This window comes from Poecilia mexicana, unplaced genomic scaffold (assembly GCF_051168715.1).
Source record: "Poecilia mexicana isolate PSO_F unplaced genomic scaffold, ASM5116871v1 scaffold_16, whole genome shotgun sequence".
Classification (NCBI taxonomy): domain Eukaryota; kingdom Metazoa; phylum Chordata; class Actinopteri; order Cyprinodontiformes; family Poeciliidae; genus Poecilia; species Poecilia mexicana.
Window position 1 is genome coordinate 10,268,622 of NW_028263385.1, and position 14,865 is coordinate 10,283,486.

The 14,865-nt window shown below is 37.9% G+C and overlaps 1 long non-coding RNA gene across 1 annotated transcript; it reads right to left on the minus strand.

The window, feature by feature from the left end:
- Window positions 1-11,689: 11,689 nt before the first annotated feature.
- LOC106916570 (uncharacterized) lies at window positions 11,690-14,753 on the minus strand. The gene is made up of 6 exons (XR_001418006.2): window positions 14,558-14,753; window positions 13,248-13,265; window positions 13,069-13,098; window positions 12,815-12,862; window positions 12,629-12,685; window positions 11,690-12,378 (listed from the first exon to the last, which is right to left on the minus strand). It is a non-coding gene; the product is annotated as an uncharacterized LOC106916570 (long non-coding RNA).
- Between the last annotated feature and the right edge of the window lie 112 nt (window positions 14,754-14,865).

Below are 14,865 nucleotides of genomic sequence, written 5' to 3' on the forward strand. Positions count from 1 at the left end.
GAACACAGAGAGGACTTGTGAATTGTTAAAACAATGAAAACACACATTAAACAGCGAGTACTTTGGAGTCCCCCTGCAGATTCCACTTCAGCATTTCAAAAGGTTTCGATAGCTTTGTGCAAATATTTACTGGCAGACACAGCTGGCATGTAGACCGAAGGATCACAGATTCTGATCTGTTGTGAGGCTCTACAAAATTCTGGAGGAGGAACAAAAAAAACAAACAAGCAAAAAAAAAAAGTCTAAATAATTAAAGGTAACATCTGATCCCCTTTTAGTCTTGTTCTGGGTCTGCCATCACTTCATCAGGAGGCACCGCTCAGTCAGCCATCCCTTATAAAGGAGAATTCAGAAAACAGAACCCTTTTTGGACTAAATTTGATTCACAGTGAAAGTTTTTCTCCTTTTTATAGCACTGATGGCATCCTGCACAATGACTAATGCTCAGACCCGTTTGGCAGTGAGCTCGTTTCCACACACTAAAACCAGTTCTCCCCATAACCCCAGATAAGCAAATCTCTCAAATTGTTGAAGGTCCTGGCACCAGAAAATGGGATTTTTTTTTTTTTTATTTGACCCTGAAAAGTTCTGCTGGTGATGTGTGAGGGATCCCAGGAAGTCAGTGGAAGAGCGTGATCAACGACTAAGGTGAGAAAAGTGCTGTCCCGAGACACACTGCCGTGCCTTTCTTCCTCCCTTTACCTCCGTTTCTCCCTCTGGTTCTCATTGGCTCATCTGTCATCTCCAGATTCTGGAGTGACAGAGCCTCTTCAGGCTGCAGGCCGGACTTGGACCTTCTCTGTCATCTGTTTGGCACTGTAGTAGGACAGACTCAGACCCATGATGGCCAGCATCATGGCGATCTGGTTGACGGTGCGGTCATGCGGCTGCGTCTGGACCTCACCAGCGACCTGCCTCTGCAGAGACGGAAAAGAAAATGGTTGGACACATGAACTTATATGGTACTTACACATGTGTCTCAAATTAAAATATTATTAGAATGTTAACTAAGATGAAAAAGTTAAGCTCAAATTATATGAAAACAATTATTTCAAGCATTTTTCAGTATATGTTGAAAAATCGCTAATGAGAATTTTAAAAGTCTGTTTTTAATACAGAAATGTCAGCCCGCTGAAGATTATGTCCATGTCAAGACTTACTTTGCATCAATCACAATGAGCATCAATGCAGCTTGACATGGAGGTGATGAGCCTGTGGTTCTGCTGAGGTGTTAAGGAAGCTCAGCTTGCACCAACAGCTGCCTTTAGCTGCTCTGGCTCTGATGTCTCTCATCTTTATCTTCAAATTAGATCAGGGCAGAGTAGAGGCCAAATAAACAACTATGCTATGGGCAATAAACCTGCTTTAGTTACCTTTGGCAGTAAGCCCAGATGCCAGTTTCTGGCAGGAAATTAAATCAGCATCTTCATAAATCTTTGACAGCCGAGGGATAAAGCTTTTCTGTCGGAAAACTGACTTGAACTTGGAAAAAGATAAAATAAAAACACACAATGGACTAACAGCAGAATGGATTCCTTCCCCAATTGTTACTGGGTATATTGCACTTCATTAATTGCACTTTTTTCTTCCACCTAACTTTCCATTAATATTCTTTGAAACACAACTCTGGACAGACATCTGTTTAAGCCATGGCTTTTTGTGGGTTACCCTCCTTGTGGACGGTGTCAGTGAGTTTCTGCTGGACACCAGTTGAGTCATCGGTCTTCCCCATATCACTAAATTAATACACCGAAAGGCATATTATATATTCCCTTAATACTCTAATGTCTTAAGATGTTAAATATTGGAACATCATAGCTTTTAGCAGAAATGCACATTAGTACAACAGTCTACACATGATTCGCTTTTTTGACTAGAATTATAGAAATAACTTTTCAGTTTTTTGAGATGCATCTGCATGTCCAGACAGGTTCTCTTCTGAAAAGCTTAAGATTAATTTTAGAAATCTTCCCTATGTGCCCAAGCAGAAACAGCCATTAAAGATTTAGCATGATACTTTATTAAAGGGGAACAGTGTCCTGTGCACAGGGATGCCTTCCAATGTATTTTTTCTCCAGGTGGAGCTCCACCCTTTTCTACATGCAGATCAGGTATTTGAGCTGCCCACACTGTGAGATAACAGCTCATTTATGGAATGAGTTGTTCAAAAAGATAAAGTGAGATCTATGTATTCAATAAGGCTCGGCTGCATTTTTCAACAAAATGATAAAAAAAAAAAAAAAAAACACATTATGCTACAAAAAGCATAATCTTTAGGTTTTTTTTGTCAATAAGAACATATTTGAGGATGACATAACCCTAGTCCTAATTTCCAGTCTTACTAATGTTTTCCAGTAAAATTCATTTGAAAGAATATTGAACAATGCGCTCACTGAAGCATATAATTGTCTGAAATCATTAAACTAACAACCAGCCTGTACATTAGAAATATTATCATAACCTCACTACAGGGCCAGATATAAATTAAAAGCTAGTCACTTTCTTTTGTTTTCTTAAAGCCATCCAGAAACGCTCCTTGTTTGTGAATTAGTGAAAATGGCCGAATTAGAATTGATGTACAATGGAGGAGACATATGTTTCCCCCACCCCTCCACCCTCACAGAGGATTACAATGACAAAAGAAACAAAGGAGATGATAATCATAAGCTCCCCCAATTACACTGTGATGAAGAAACCTCTTATAACCTCCTAAGGATATGACCCTGACCACCTGTTGCTGCGCACTGAAGATTAGCTGGCTTAAAGAAGGCTATAACATTTTTCCTTTGGTTACAAGAGAGACAAATTGGGCTTTTAAGAAATATTTCTGATTACGACAGACAAAAACAAAGGTGCATTGCATCACCCTAATGAAGGTAATCTTGTTTCAAAACTAAAGTTGGTCAGACTACAACTAACGCTTCTGATAAAAAGCCAACACAAGAGCGGGCAAGATCCGACTAATTAACCTGCTCAAATCAGCTTGAGATAGCAAGAAGGTTCAATTCAATTTAACGTAACATTTAATGGGTGCTTAACTCCACATTTTTATTTGAGCTTATGAGTCCAAAAAAAAAAATGATTGTGATGATCAATAAGATGATAACCCTGTCTTCATACAATGATGCAGTGAAAGCTCTGTGGTTAGGCTCAGCGTACACCAACTCATGCTTATATTCATACCGAATACCTGGAGAAGGCGGAAGTATCCAGGTGTAAGCCTGCCCAGTCTGATGATCATGTTTCCTAAAATGATGGATCAGTGAACCCCCGGGGTGGTTCAAGACCTGCAGGCAAATAAATGAAAAGTGTAAATGTAGGTTATGTGTTTCAAACAAACAATACATACAAAGAAGCGAAACTAAGCTTTTGAAGTCAGATCAAAAATAGGAGGGTACTGCTTTGTGCTGGCTTGCAAATAAACTAAAACATGAGGAAGGAACATCCTTCGCCTGAAGCTGTGGCACAAAACTGCACACGTGTGCAGAACATGTGTGATCGAAAATATTATCCGGAACCATTTCCGATTTGTCTCTTTTGCCACAAGTTCTGTTCATTCTGCACGTTCAAAGTCGGGAAGCCCCCAAATCCGCCACCCTTTGCCCTCCCCTCAGTTCTGAGTTATTAAATCATCATGCCTGAAGGAGATCTGGGTCAGAGCAACAGAGACTGTATTCATGCTGCGTCATGAACTGACACTGCAGAACTAAAGTCATTTTCATGTATAAAGACAAATGGAGTTATAACTTTAGTGATCACGTGGCTTTGCGTTACACAACTGGACAGCGAGATTCTAACTAGATGAAAGGAAGAAAGACAAAGGGATGGTTTTCAGTCCCACTGTGACAGAGGCGCAAACTGTAAAAAAAAAAAAAAAATTAAATGCGTTGATGGTAAAAACAGGAGACGGAATGAGCTCATCTCATAAAAAAAAAATAAATAAAGAAAGAAAAAATTTAAAAAACCTGTCCAAGCATAATTATGTACAATGGCTTGTGAAAAAAGATGTTGGGCTTGATACTGAAAACTTATGTTAATCCTGGGATCCATGTTCCAGAAAAAAAAGGAAGCATAATCACCGAAGAGGATGCATAACACGTGAAGCAATAATACACCAACCTGTGGAGTTACACCCTTTATGGAAAAAAAAAAATAGTGATTCCAAGTTTTGTGTAGTTACTCCTCAAGTCAAGAGCTGATTATGAAAACAGATGGACTTCTCACCATCTGCAAAAACGAAGAAAGGACCACTCCAGTCCCAACAATGGGATCTTCTGCTTCCACAAACGGGGAAAAAAATGACAGAAGAAACTCCTAACAGAGGCCAAACAGAGAAGAACCTGAACCAGAGAGAGAGCGTCTGCGCTGCGCTCCGCCTTTTTATACAGCTCAGCTCTCACCCAACCAGATCTTCAGGCTCGCCTGCGACACACGCCCACTTCAGCAACACATACACTCCGGTGTCCAAATTCATTACTCTCAGTGGGTCGCTTCCCAAATGCCTACTGCCTCCTCCTTCCAAAAACAAAAAAAAGTCAGATATAACGTGCTCACTTGGGCAGAATAAGGGAAATAAACAGCAAAATAAAGAGAAGAATTATTTGGGCTGAGATTTCAGCGTATTGAGTTACATAACCAGCATGATGTGCACATTTAATCTCAGTTTGGGTCAGAAATCTAGTTGACCCCACAACTGTCGACAAGTGGGTAAAAAGAATAACTACTTAAGCTTCTTAAAATTTACCAATAATGTTGTGGGGGGCGGGTTTGTAAATCATGTAGTTGATTATAAAACTACATTTCACAAAGTTCTGCAGAGTCAAAACTGCACTTAATATCATGCAACCTGAGCTCCCTGCATGAGGTCCAGAAGGCACGAAAATGTTTCTGCAACCTGTGGATCTGACGTCATGCAGCTAACACAAAACATCAGCTCACTTTCTAACAGCGAGAAGCTCTGCATGAAACTGTATGAGCTATCTCAAATCACACCTTACCCAAACACTACAAACATTTTGTGAATAAACCGCACCAGCACTAATGATAGTGCAAGCATGTTAATGGAGCTCCGTGACAGAGAGTTTAAGAAATGCAACACCCAGCATGTCTTACAGCTACCTACACCTAATACTCCAACACCCACTTTATTGCAATAGCACAAAGCAGCCAATCCCTTTTCAGCAACCAAGATCAAACTAAGCAGAGTATCTTAAAAGAAGAATTACGAATAAGACTCATGTGGTTCAATATGAGAACATGTGAAGAAAAAGGAGAAGATGCAAAATCATCTTCCAGTCAACATTTTCTATGAGGAATGAAATGCTATGCTAACATAAGCATGTTTTGTTTTGATATGACTTGTCGATAATTTGGCTGATAACTTGTTTCAGTCTGGTTCAAGCTAAGTGAGCGTAAACAAAACTTAGAGCAAAGAAACTTAAAGATTTGCTTCTAAAATCTTAAAAACAGCACAACAAGACAGACAGAGAGCTGAAACAATCAAAAAGTATTTTTCACTGTGAATGTCTTTCTAAAGATAATATAAAAGAGGAGAGACAATTTCTAATTCTTTGGTCAAACAAAAAAATCTTAGATTAGGTTCTTAAAATGTTCTTGAATCTCTCATCATTCCTATTCATGATCAAATAAGAGATATCAGGCAATAGTGAATAAGTATTCTTACACTAAAGTATCCACTGTGCTATGTATCTTGTTCTCTTAAAGGAGAAGCCTGCTAATTTTACTTGAGATCTCACTTGCATGTCAAATGCCTGGAAATAGTTTTACAGACACTAAATAAACACAACCTTGGTTTACATAGGGGACATTTTTAGATTTAGAGGCATGTTTGTGAATGACCTCATTAAAAGGAAGTCCTGCAGTATGTGCATTTCAACACTTGAGATGCTTTACTGAAACAAAAGTAACCAAAATAGCAAGAAGTCTGAGTTAAATTGGGATTTAAAAAAATGTTAATGTTAACATCTGAAGCTAAGCAGTAAAGTTGCTAAATCAGGAAATACTAAAACGCCATAGTGCCATGTTGCTGATGTTGGCAATAAAAATGAAATGTTCTTCCTGAGAAGCCAGAGGTTACTCCTCCAGATCACTCTTGCATGCACATTACTGCAATACTTTCATTGTCCAATAATACACTTCTGACTTTGTGAAATCTTGCATTAATAATAATACATAGAAAAAAATCTTACTAAAATATTGGTAATTTCAACTCAAAACTTACTTTATATTTTGTTTAAAAATTATCAAATTGTTTATAGAGGGTACCGTTATTACTGCCACATACTAATAGATTGTGGCACTTTAACCTTTCTTTATGAGATCTGATTGAAGCAAACATATAAAACATGATTAATGTTTATGAATAAGTTGGGTGATAATTGTACAGGAAGTAGTACGGTCTGAAACCAAACTGGCCAGCCCATTTAAATTAGCCGAGTAGATCAAATTCTTCAGATGTTTACGGCTGCTTCTCAAGCACCCATTGACACTGTCAGGAATTTCGTGTAAGAGGCCAAGCTGAGTCAGAAACAGGGAGAGGTCAACATCATGTGTAGGAAAGAGTCCGAGTGAATCATCTGTGAACTATTCATGTTACGGTTAGGGATCAACATGAAAGCTGGAGGGCGTTTCCCCATGCATGCATCACCTGTGGCTGTGCAAAACTCCTCAACTGCCAGCGAGTCCAGCTACTGATCTGAGGGGAAGCTGGGAAAATTGATTGTGGTTATGGTCAAAAGCACACAAGAATATTGGATTCAGAAGTAAACAGATGTGTTCAAATTGCACTAAAATCTGACAGGCTTCCCAAGCCATTTTTGGGATGAGCTTTTTAGCGCTTGTGGTTGTCAATATGCCTCGAAAGCTATAGTCGGCCATCTATCGGGTACATAAGTATTTCCTTCGCCTTGGTACACGCTGTACTTTCTGCAAAACAACCAATGAAATTCCACCGTCAGCCCTTTCCTCCTATCTTGGTCCCGCCTTGTTGTGTCACTTTCAATCCCCTCCTCCATCCCTCCCATCTCAGCCCCCAGCTCCCTGTAGCGAGCAGCCATGTGAAAGATGGACCCATCTGCAACCGTAGCAGAACCATTGACCAACTAAAACAACCTCCTGCAGCACAAAGAGCCTCAGTGTAACATCAGCGCCGTTAATCTGCCTGCCTCACCACAGGAGCAGCTCAGAGACTGGACATCCTCCACAGTCATGACAATGGCACGCCACTATTGTCGCCCTGGTGTCAGAGTCAATTAGTTAATGTGTGCAAGTTCTTGTGAAGTGAACCTGTAGTGGCTAATAAACCCATCATACCTGTTCATGTTCATTTGAAAACCAAACTCATTAAATTCCAGCCACACCTTTAGAAACCCGAACACTTGGAAACAATGTGCTGTGAGACCAATACAAAGTCATTGGGACTGCAATAAACAGGTCATCTAATTGGATTCTAAAAAAAATAGTTTGGGATAAAAATGGAAAATAGTACAAAAAAAAATTGCACTCTGCTTCTGCTTATGTTTCAAACCATGATCACAATTACATTATCACAAAAATAAATGTTAAAGTATTTCAGTTGCAGCAGAAATACCTTGGAGTAAACCCAAGAGATCCAGCATAAACTGAGATTCTGGAGACAACGACACTATGAAAGTTTATTGGTTTGTAGAAATAAGGCATTTCCCTGCATGTTCCAGTCAAAGTCTGGGAATTTATGTCAATCAAACATTTTATTTTGGTCCCTAACTGACGGAATACTGTGGCACGCTTAGGTCAGAACAAAGAGGAGCTGAGCCATGAGTTAAAGTGTTTTAAGCTACTCTAAAGTGACTCTCAAAGCTGACACAAACACACACACACACACACACACACACACACACACACACACACACACACAAGTCTTAATCCACTTAAAGGGAGAATAGATGACCAAAGGTTTTAACCTTTGTAAATCCAGCCAGTGATTCAATTTTAAGGAACATCTAAAGGAGATTTTTTGTTCTAAACTGTCAGTTTAAATCAGCATAAAAAAATGTCACCAAACCTAAATTATTTTTATGCATGTCAGTTTGAACTCTAGGAAGCAAAACCTCCAAAAAAAAATTCCCCTACAGCTAGTGAGCCGGAGTGGGAAGGAACAAAGTGTAAATTGCAAAGACATGCAATGTGCATAAAAATAATCCTGCTATCAGAAAAGTTAAAACCAGGAAACATTTACTCAAATTATAGCAATTTAGGACAAAAAATATCTTACCAAAAAAGTTTGCTGACTTTTTTTAAAGTATGAAACGTTTTTGTTCTTCTACCTGTAAATTTCAGATTAGGATGCTTTTAATAGTTTTCTGATGAGAGACAGAAACAAAGCCTTTAGTGCACAACTTGTTTTGGAAAACACTGAGCAAAACCAAATCATAAGTTTAACTTTGCTTCTTCAAATCAAACTTTTATCACTGTAAGAAAAAACAACATGTCATGTAGGGGTTTTTTTTTTCCAAGCTATATCCTGCACTTTTGGAAATATCCTCCCCATTTAAATGTCCATATCTGGAATGATTCCCACTGATGAACTCATCTCAGATTAAATCCAGCTGAGCGCAACACTTTCCACTTAAAACACACACACACATTAAGATGCTAACTCCTTCTTATTAAAAAATTGCAAAAAACGAATACCGTCGGGTTTATTCTGAAACAAACGAACTGCGGTTAAAAAAATCAGAGCGCGTTTAATAAAACTTTGGGATAAAATAACAGAACTTTTTTGGCGCAGCTAGAAAGCAGGACGCGGAGTCCACTGAGCTGTTTTAAACTTAGCGCTGCAGACTCCCGAAGACTCATCAGTCATGTCTCTGTCCTCCCCGTCCATCCTGTCCCGCAAAAGCTGGGCGCTTACCTGCAGCTGTTCGGGGGTAGGGCGTGTGTGCAGGGGAACAGCTGTGGGCTCGGCCAGCCTGCGCTTAAATGGTACACTGTGTTCGCTTTGAAAAGATTTTTATAGGAAGCTGGGTATGCATGTTGTGTGTGGCAGAAGCGAGAGGGGAGGGGCACTGCGAGCGCTCAGACATGCCTCTGTTCATACGGAACCACGCAGATCCCCGCAGCACAGGAGAAATGGGCTCGTCCGCGTTTAATGCTGGCTCGCTACCTCCGCGTGCGGAGGAACATTTTGTCTTTGCGTGAAATATTGTGGAAGAAATACGCGCACATGTGACATGTCCTCTAGATAGCAGGCGCTCCGGGGTGTGTTTAGGTTTAAATATGAAACAAGTGAACAAGGAGAGAGATGTGCGGACTCTGTGTTTTCATGGAAGTAATGCAATTCTAACTTTATCTGGGTTTTAACTTCTACTAAGTGTCAGTCCTAACTTTGGAAACTAAAAAGCACCAAGTTTAACCCTTTTTTTTTTCTCAGAATCAATTTACAAGTGTGCAGTGCCTTGAACTTGAATTTCACATTTTATTTTACTTGCAACTTCATTTAGTCAGTAGATGCACCTTATTACAGCTTAAAGCTGCAAGACATTTTAATTACAGTATGTCTGACCATAGCTTGAGGTAATCTGCAAAATGGTCTTCCTATGAGACTGAAAAAAAATCTTGTCATCTTCTTTGTAAAATAGCTCAAACTCGGTCAGTTTAAAGTCCATTAACAGCATTTGACAAATTTAGCTGAACATTCTCAGTTTTAATGAACGCTGGACTTTGACTGACACATACAAATGTTTTCATCTGAACCAGTGCATTACAGCTCTGTTTAAGATCATCGTGCTGGAAGGTGAACTTTAAACAGATTTTCTTACAGGATTACAATATTCAGCTCACTAGATTTCAAGATGGTAAAGGTGTGTTCATGTTTATGTGAGGTGTTAGTTTTCTACCAGTCATTTTTGCATGCCAAAAAAATGTTATTTTTGTCTCATCTGACTAAACCTCCTTCTTCACAAGGTTGAAGTGCCCCCTACCGCACAACAAATTGAACTTTCTGTTACTTTCTCTTAACAAAGGTTTTCTTCTTTCCTTTCTTCAGTGAAGGTCAGATTTGTGAAGTATATGACTAGTTTCTTCCCCCTGGAGCTCTGTAGCAAATAGCTGACACAGATCTCTTCTGGGAGTTCAAATGCACAGAAAACAGTAACAGGATGCACTATATGGACATTCACATAAAAAACAAGAGTTCCCAAACATATATATCAGAATTCACACCATACATTTAATCAAAAGTGACAGCTTCGGTTTAAGTCTCCTAAAGATAAGTTCCAAGACTAACAGGTCCTATTTTTTATGTATTCTTTTCCACTAAATAATCTGACACTACGTCTCTACAGCCTTCAAACACGTCATTTAGCCCGCTTCAAAATCAGCAAATAACAGAAAATACTCAATGAGCCACGTTTGGAAACTATATTTGCTTTAACATATTTCAGCGAAGTGTTTGCAAACAACAAACGCGTCATATTTGACCGACTTTCAAGCTTGGCTGAAGCCAGCAGAGGAATCCCGCTGAAGAAACAAAGAACATCTGCTTTATGTGGTAGCACACTGCCCCCTGCTGGTGACAAGCGACGAGAACAGGACTCAGGATTAGCAGACCACAAATCCAAATGTGAGGAAACATCCGGGAAGCTATTTTGATTTCTAATGTATGTTATCTGCATGTAAACACACAATCTGTATTTGACAGTAACAACTGTAACTTCACTTTAGGGAATAAAACACCACATCCCAAATAGATTTTACCTCATCTATGAAAAGTGCTTGCCTTCATTTGAAACATCATTGCTATACATCAAAAATACATGTTAGCTCAAACCTAATTTCTACCATTTTTTTTAGGTTTTAGATCCATCTATCCTTGTCTCTGTCCTGTTATCCTTGTAGGGTTGTGCCTACCTCCAGTAGTCTCAGGGTAGAGACATGTTATACTCTGGACAGGCGATCACAGACCAGGATACACAAGACTAACATCCATGGTTATGAATTCATAGCTAATTACAATTTAAAAAACACCAAATAACATTACAGTTATGTTAGTTCATCACAGGACATAAAGAAACATGGACTTGGGAATCTTGCAGAAAGATGGACGTGGATCCCAACCCAGAACCTTCTCGAGGTAAGACAATAATACAAACAGCGCAGCCACATCACAAAGGTTTGATAGGGGAACTCGGGTAATCCACTTTAGTAGGAATGGATATATTTCTTCTGTTTCAGTTTCTGACTTTTACTATTTGGCTTTTTAAAACCAGGAATATGGGATTATTAGTTTTCAAAAGTGTCTGCAGTTAGGTTTCTAGTAGTTACAGTTTTCTTCCACATTTGGTCTAATTTCTTTAAGCTTTCTCCATCAGTTCAGAATTTATTTTTATTTCATCATTAAAGTAAACATCAGTAATAGAAAAAAAAAATTCTGAATCAATTATTATAAATGACGGAAACATTAAATGTTTGAAAACATTTTGTAAATTCCTGTCACATGCCTGGATGAAAATATCCAGTAACATATCTGTGGTTATAACCTCATAATAATGGCAGTATATATACTTTCTCACTGCAATATTGTGAAAACTGAATATACAGTTTTAGTTGCACATCATGAAATGTAGTTCAGTTGTTTTTGTCAAATCAATTCACCTAAAATGAATAAAGTCACATCTAAGAAAACCAAACAAACATTTTAAAGTTTTTTTATTCAAGAACATTTAGATCAACCACTGAAGTCAGAAAAAAAAAAACCTTCCACTTCCCCTTACAGAAACATAAGTTAACAACTGTTTTTTCCCAATCTGAAGACCAGATTTACATGGTACATGTTTTGGGGATCTACCAAACGTTTGACCTAATACACTAAATTTATGTGGCATTATAACTGACTAGATCTTACGTTGACATACATCGCTTTAAATAATTTGGTAAGCAACTGTTTATTAGTCAAACATTAAAATACAGAGAGATGAAAGGCAAAGTTCCTATTCTCCTGTAAGTTTTACTACATTTTAGCTGCCTTATGTTTAAAATTAGATTCAAAACCTGACTTGAAAATATCTATCCATCAGCAGTTTAAAAAAAACAAAACAAAAAAAACAAAACAAAGATTAGACAAACTAAAATGCCACGCCTACAAGATATGGACGGTAATCATTTTAAAGTTGATAAAAATAACAAAAAAAATGGATATGAATGTGAAAACAAAGTCTTGTTACATTGAGTGCAAGCCCAGAACAAACCTATAAATGACATATTTGTAATATAAAACTTGGTAAAAAATACTTATTTAAAACTGTACAATCACCAAGTACACAGAGTGAGCACATCTTCAACCATTATTTATTTGGTTTCGGTGGCTTCAGCCTTTGGCTCCTGAGGAAAAAAAAAAAAAAAAAAAAGACAACAAGAATAAACAACTTTGTCCCACAGAACAATTAAACTCCAACTTCTGGGATGACAATAGGAATCAGTGCATGAAACTGTTAATATCTGAAGAGCAAATTAATTCAAAATAAATCTTGTGGGTCATATTAATATCTTAACCAAAAAATAACTGCATTATATAAAGAATGCCAATCAATAATAAAATTTAGGGTAGGTATTTCTCAAAACAGAAACATACCTCAGCCTTGGTGTTCCCATTCTCAGCTGGCTTGGCCTTCTTTGCTTTTGGTGCCTTCTGCAAAACAAAGAAGCAAATAAATTTACATTTACAGCAACTGTATAAAAAAAACCCACTATAAATTAATTGAATCAAAGACATCTTATTACTTTCTTCAATAAAACTATCTGCTATGAGATTACTTACCTTTGGAGCAGCTTTTTTCTTAGTCTCCACGGGGGCTGCCTTCGGTTTCTGAATAAGAAAAAAATAATAATTATGACTGGAAAAAAAGGAAAACTAGTTTATATAGTCAGTCGCCCTTCAGAAGGCTCCCATTATTCCATAAAAAAGTTTGTTACTATTTTGACATTACATAGAGGTGATTTTGTGCAAAAGCTTTAAAAAGTAAGTGCAAGAAAAAAAAAGCGGTACAACTGCTATCCAAGATAAAATCTTACCAGTGCCAGTCGTGGGGAGGTTCTTCTTTGCTACAGACAAAAGATATATTTAAAGTTTAAATACATAAAGAAATTTTAATTCATTTAAATATGAAAACCAAAGAAAAGTCAAATAGTTTGTCAAAAAAGAAAACAATAAAACAAACTAAAATAAAGCATGAAGTAGAAAAAAGACAAACCTCAGGGGGAACGGTTTGCTGTAACAAAAAAAGAAACAAAAGCACAGTATTAACATTCAGACAGCAAAATCATTTAAACTCCATGAACTCCAGTTGTACATCAATTTTATTATCAGACAAAAAAAAAACAATCAGAGAAAACTTAAATCAAAGTGCACACAGTTAACTTGTATCGAGCTGCTGAACTTGAAAGTCACAAAGGACTTCCCGCGCATTTTTGAATTCAAACTTGGGCTGTCCTGTCACCATGACAGCGCTTTGGCGCCCTGACAGCTTCCTTTGTTTTGTATCAGTGCGCGCCTACGGACAGCTGCAGGGGGAAACTGATAAGATTACTACTTTACTAATCTTCAGCTACACAAGAAATGCAAGGAAAAACGAATCTGCAGACCAAACCACAAATTGTTTTTAACCGCGAATCTTAGTAGTTCTCATAAGTAGTTATTAACATACTATGACGATTAAATTAAATATTTTTAAGAAAACCATAAAATTTTCCATAGTTCAGATAAAAATAGCAAAACTACGTCTTTATTTGGATCAATATTTTGCTACACGTTCTTTAGAGAAGAATTTGCGTAAATTACTAATACGCATTGTCTAATATAAAGGGCGCAATTGATGATTTGCATACATTGCTGATCACATTCAACTAACAGATGAAAATTTACAACAGTGTTGAATTTCTATGAATAGGAGGGCAATTTAATCATTCAAAACAGATGAAAATTTATCATTTTCATTTACCCTCCCCCACTCCTTCCTCAAATTTGCAGGTTGCTAAAAGCATCTTAAAACTCAACCAACCACCCAAAATGTAAATTTGCAAAAATATATATTGACTGCTTGGATTCCTATTGTGATTACGAAATAATAGCGTAACTCGACGCATGAAAAGTTGGTCTTTGGGTGCAACCTGTCAATTTTTTTTGCCCAGCCTACTGCCACAGAGAGGGAAAAAGGCAGACGATGACAGGATTTAATCAGCACAGCGCAATGTCAGAAGAGAATGTAGTCTGAGCCTGACTACAAGTAAAATCAATTATATCTACGCCGTCTGAGGTTTTAAAACCAGTTGGTGAATATTTTAGGCATTTATCGACGACCAACACTTTAATTTTCGACGACTAAGACGATACTTGAACAGGTCTCTGCTGCCCGTCCGCCATTGCTATAACGTTTGTTAGAGATGATGACGTTCCTCTGATGCAGAAAAAAATAAATGCAGCCCAACGTTAACCTCAAGACACCGTCACGAATCCTACAAGAAGACGCAAAAAAACTAAATACAATAAAAATAAAAATCCTACCTTTGCTTTTCCCATGGTATTGGCTGGAAGTCAAAAGAAAGCTGAAAAAATACAGCCGCAAAAATAAGCTTTTTTTCGAAGAGATGTCACACGTCGACCGTGCAGTCTCAGTGTAAAATGGCGAATGTATAATAGAAACGAATGTTTTTGTAGTTTATACAGTGAAATATAAGAACGAAACCGGTTTGAACCAGTTTTCTATTTCGACGTTTGTCATTGGACAGAAACGTGACACGTGGTTCCAGGGACCTCCCACTTGTTAAAGAGGCAGGAAGCGAACTGGTGAAAGTCTGACCTTCGCCTCAGGG